The sequence below is a fragment of the Triticum dicoccoides genome, chromosome 7A (assembly GCF_002162155.2).
Source record: "Triticum dicoccoides isolate Atlit2015 ecotype Zavitan chromosome 7A, WEW_v2.0, whole genome shotgun sequence".
Taxonomy (NCBI): Eukaryota; Viridiplantae; Streptophyta; class Magnoliopsida; order Poales; family Poaceae; genus Triticum; species Triticum dicoccoides.
Genome location: NC_041392.1, coordinates 679971202 through 679976774, shown reverse-complemented (window position 1 = coordinate 679976774; position 5573 = coordinate 679971202).

The following is a 5573-nucleotide window of genomic DNA, read 5'->3' as shown; positions in this document are numbered from 1 at the left end:
AATCGGTACTAAAGGCCTGTTTTGGCCAGGCCAAGTGGCGGGAACCGCACCCCCTTTAGTACCGGTTGGTGGCTCCAACCAGTACTAAAGGCCCTCCTTTAGTACCGGTTGGTGCCACGAACCGGTACTAAAGGGGGTGCGCTGGCGCAAGTGCGGTGCGCAAGTTTAGTCCCACCTCGCTAGCCGAGGGGCGACCGCACTTGTTTATAAACCCCCGTGCGGTAGCTCTCTCGAGCTCCTCTCCAAAGAAGGCCTACTGGACCTACATGTTCTATGCTGCCCTGTTGGCCTACTGGGCCTTTGCGGGCCTGCATCCTGGCCCAACAACAGGTTGGGTTTCTAGTCATATGCAGGCCGCTCTGGCCTAGTAGGCGGGCTTTATTTTTTATTTTATTTTTGCTTTATTTATTTTTGAGTTGTTTTTTTGTGTATTTAGAGTTTCTTTGTGAATATTTTTGCTTTAGGTACAAAAAATTACAAACTTTCTGTTAGTGCCCGTAGTTTTCAAATTTGAATAGTTTAAATTTTGAATTATTTGAAATTAGTGTGAATCACTAGTTTGTGAATAACTTAACTTTAAAAATCCCTTGTCAGATACACCATTCTCTGCCTTCCATTGCAGCAATTCCAGTGTGGTGCCCAGCTTTTTCTTGTCACCTACGCAATTCGGGTACAACAATTTTTTGTGATCCTCTAACATGCGCTGCAACTTCTTCTTCTCCAAATCACTTGCGCAGTTTCTCTTTGCATCGGCAATGGCCCGACCTAGATCATTAACGGGCTCATCTGATGCCTCTTCTTCAGCTTCTTCCCACATTGCCGGCTCGGCTTCTTCCCGCATTACCGGCTAAGCTTCTTCCCCCATTGATGTATCATCGTATTCAGGGAACCCATGGCCAGGATAGCTGTCGTCGTCCTATTCTTCTTCATTGTCTTCCATCATAACCCCTCTTTCTCCGTGCTTGGTCCAAACATTATAGTGGGGCATGAAACCGGACTTAAACAGGTGGACGTGAATGGTTCTTGACGTAGAGTAATTGTGACCATTCTTACAGCCAGCACATGGACAAGGCATAAAACCATCCGCCCGCTTGTTTGCCTCAGCCGCAAGCAGAAAAGTATGCACGCCATCAACAATTTCACGGTCATTTAGCTCTCTAAACAATTAGGTAAATGACCGAAAAACAACAAATGATGTCAGGACATGTTGGAAATTGATGACGTCGCTTTGAATGCTGCATACTGAACACAAAAGAAGTCCGGAGTTCAAATAAGTTATTAAAAATAAAAAAAGAGGTGCAATGCTGGTTAATTTGCTTCAAGCCATTCGAAATAGTGTAGACTGCACTGCACATAGCTCAGTGCAATCTATGATATTCCGCAAGGCTTGAAGCTAATCAACATGCAGGTGAGCATTGCAACTCTTCGTCATTGTCTGTGCACTCACGGCTTATAAACCGCTCATACTGCCTCTCTCTTGGCGAGGTGGGACTAAAAATCAGCTTACTAAGAAACTCTAGTACCGGTTCAGGGCATGAACCGGTACTAAAGGTCTTCGTGGGGGCCCCAGCCTGACCATAGCCTCACACAGCCTCATTAGTACCGGTTCGTGGCATGAACTGGTACTAAAGGTTGTCCACGAACCGGTACTAATGATGCCCGCCCGCCTAGCCGTTGGAACCGGCACTAATGGTCACATTAGTGCCGGCTCAAATTCAAGCCGGCACTAATGTGCTTCACATTTGACCCTTTTTCTACTAGTGTTAGCACCCCTGACCTTCCTCATGCAAACCCTAGGCTTCCAGCATGGATTGGTGGTGGCGGCGAAGGGAGGAGGCGTGGACTGGGACGGGGTTGGGTGAAGGGGAGGCTACACATGGTGAGGGGTGGCAAAGATCTCATCCTCTCCATACTCCAGCTTCCACTGCACACTGGGAGCCTCTTCTTTCTTTCTCTTATCTCTATTTTACTTTGTGCTTACTCTGTTGTGCTTGATTGCTTGCTACTTGCATTGAACATCAATGAATGCCACTATGGAAGCAGGGAGTAGTAGCAGTAGGTCAGCTCTGTCCCAATTGCAAATTTCTTTGTTATTGTGTACTGTTATAAGCAATGAATCTTTTGGATGACCTTGGTGATTTCAGAATCTGAAGTGCCATATTTAGTTGCACTGAGAGAGAGAGAGAGAGAGAGAGGGAGAGAGGGAGAGAGGGAGAGAGAGTGTGGTGTGTGGGTGATGTTAACCACAGTTTCCTTTTGTTATCCAGATTGGAATTGGCCGGAAGAATGATGTAGACTTAATAGTCGACTGTTCTATTTGTTGTTAATGCCAGTTCCACACATATATGTCGTTGATCTAGCTATTAGCATTATGGTGGCATACTTATGTATGTTATTTCTATTTGCAATGTTGCCCATTGGATGGCAGTGATTGTGTTGCTTGCACTGTGCTTGGGGTTCATATATTTTGCCTGAATGTTGTCGTGCCCCTCCAGAGTTACTTATCCGTGTCGTTGACCGCCTCTGTTATGATAGTTCTTTAACAAAGTGGTCACATTCCACAGGAAGAAGAACCCGTAGTACTATGAAGTTTCCGCCAAGAGAAACTACAACTTTGAGAAGCACTTCCTTTACCTTGCATGGAAGCTGGTTAGGTCATTGTCTCTCTCCCACATTGCTTTCTTCGGAATTGGCTGGCCTACCTTGTGGGTATCCATCTCAGGTGCTCTTCTTCGCCGTCCACTCGAATTCGATGTACCATATGCCCTGCAGTTAGCGATCTTTCTATCTTTTTAGGAGTCTTGATGTGTTATTTTCTTCGAAATGGATGATTTGTTTATGCGTGTTTGATAATCTGCTTTGAAATGTATGACTTACTGCTTATTAGATTGGATTATACATGTTTGATTCTCTGCTTTGAACTGTACGAGTACCTGCTTATTAGCCCTGGAAAATGAATGGCTTCGATGGGTGCATGTGTGGTCAAGGGATGGTTTGGTTCATGCATCGTACTTACACTGTGTTATTTGTTGTTGATTTGTAGCACAAGCTGACATTGTTTAACATCTTAGGTGGATGTGCTTGGCCAGAAGAAGGAATGGACGCCATCAACCTCGCCTGCTTCTACACAGTAGGTATAGCGAATCGTCCTCCCTTCTAAGTTGTTTCCATATAATTGGATGAACACCCGCAGTTCAGTTTGGGCTTGGGCAGTGTGTGTTCTTCTCGAATGCTTACTCTTGATGCTTCATGTGATTCAACATCGATATTTTGTTCCTATTGATTTACATGTTATACTAATGAAACTTTAGTTATCAAGGGTGTATAATATCTTGGAAGCTTAGTGTTGTAATTGAATGTCCTTCTGCGTTTAAGCTAAAAATGTTCATCTGCATTGATTCATTTTTAGTTGAGGATGAAGGAGCAACATGCTCATAGTATTTGTATGAGGATAAGTTTGTTTTGTCGTCACATGCTCATTCAGCATCAGATGGTCTATTTTAGCATTGTTGGTTCATATTGTTTAAGGATGTGTCTATTTTGCCAGTACTGATATATCCTTAAGCTCCTATCTGATTAAGGATGTGTTTCTCTTGGTACTGCATGTCCATGCTAATTGAGCTTTCTTGGCAGGCGAAGAGTCCTCTCGCGCCCTGGACTTTAATTTAGTTACCTCTCGTTCGTGCCACCACGTGTAATTCCAGTGACCCGCCGAGGGCACTGTAGCTGGCCGGTCGGAAGCCATTCTTTTTAGGGCGATGATGATTAATCATGGCTGAAATAAGTGTGCCTTTGAGCAATTGAGGCACTTGTGGGTATCAAGTTGGATCCTCCCTGTTGTCTCTAGAATCCTTTTTGATCTTGTGATACATGTTGTCCTGTCCTTGGATGGTCATTCTTGTTGAGTGATAACCAGGGCAGCTCCACTGTGTAAACAGATTGATCTGGTGATAAGAGATGACGGGGGTAGGTTATATGATTAAGAAAAGGAGAATCTGAGCCCACTATGCAATGAACCTTGAACCCTTTTATTTGTATTTAAAGGTGTTGCTTATTTATGCTCCAGTGTTTATAGTTGTCTTATGCAAAGATTTCTTGTCTCTCATACCTTTATTGCATTTAAGTTGTTCTTGATCTTTTATTGTTTGTTGTTGGTCCTTGATTTAATCTGGTTAAGTAAGTTGCACTTTGTTATACTAGAAAGACTCGCTCCCAGCAAGTTAACGGTTGAATGGCTTATTTTAATTCAGTGTGATACTATTACTTTTATTTTTCCACAAGTTACCGGTTGCAGCTATTTTTTCTTACATGCTACAAATAATGATGCTACATGATTTTTTGAGTGTTATTTGGAGATAATGTTGGATTGTTCATGTAAAGGGTGTCTGAGGTAGCATGTCCCATGTTGTTGTCTGCATCCATAGACACCTTTTCGACTGCTGTGATTAAGTTGTTGGGTTAATCCGAGCCATTGAGCGGCCATTTCATTTTGTTTTCTTTAGTTTGTGCTGAAGCTTTCCCCAATTCTGTCTGTCACCCCTGCATTTTTTGGATCACACACCAGACTAAATGTAGTGAATTTTGAAGGATGTGTGTTTTGTTGGCTTTGTAATTTATTTCCTTGCTAAGTAAGCATTTGGGGTTATTTTGTTTTGTTGCTAACTTCTGGACGACGGGCGGGCGGGCGGATCTATGGACGGCATCACCACAACCATATTCTGATGGTCTAATCTCGAGGTGAAAATACTCTCTTTGTCTCTCATTTATGTTAGTTGAATAGTTACTTGATTTGATGTTGGTTAGCGTACTGCATGCTATTTCTAATTTTTGTTAGTCCCATTCGCAACTACAACTTGCATGATAAGGACAATCGGATAATTCTAATTTCTATTTTTTGTTAGTCCCATGGATGGTAACAATCTTTTACTATTTCTTGTTGTATGCTATCGTATAGTGCCTCCCTACTTGCTCAAAATCAAATGTACATCTATGAGAAGGTACAAATTAAGGTCGGTACGATGGAAGTAGATTGGCATGTTTGCAGAAAAAATAGCCATGTAAGTTCAAAAGAACGTCTTTAACTATTGCTGCTACATGCTTTGTATATTTCCTCTCTAGTTCCTTCAAAATCAGAGAGGGCCAAGGTCTCCATCGTTGATTTTGAAGGAAGCAGAGAGGAAATAAAATGTATATAGCAGGAATATGTTAAAATATGTTCTTTTGAACTTACATGTTGACGACGTCCTTGGTTGCAAGTAAATAGTTAACCCGATCCTTGCATTCCCCACCAGAAAAGAAAAATAAAGCCATCCTAGCAGATGTGGTAAAAACCGCAGTCAACTTATGGCGAAAGAGCTTACAATGTAAACAAAAGGAAGAATCACCCTAGATTCAAGCAGCTTCAAATGGGGAGGCAGAATAGTAAGAATACAAAACAAGAAAATAATGCAGCCCGAGACTACAACCGTTCAGGGGCATAGCAGAACAACCTCTGCCTCAACCACCTCTTTGAAATTGCATTTTGGAGCAAGAGCTATGATTGGAAAAAATGGGAGCATTGTAGCATAAATACT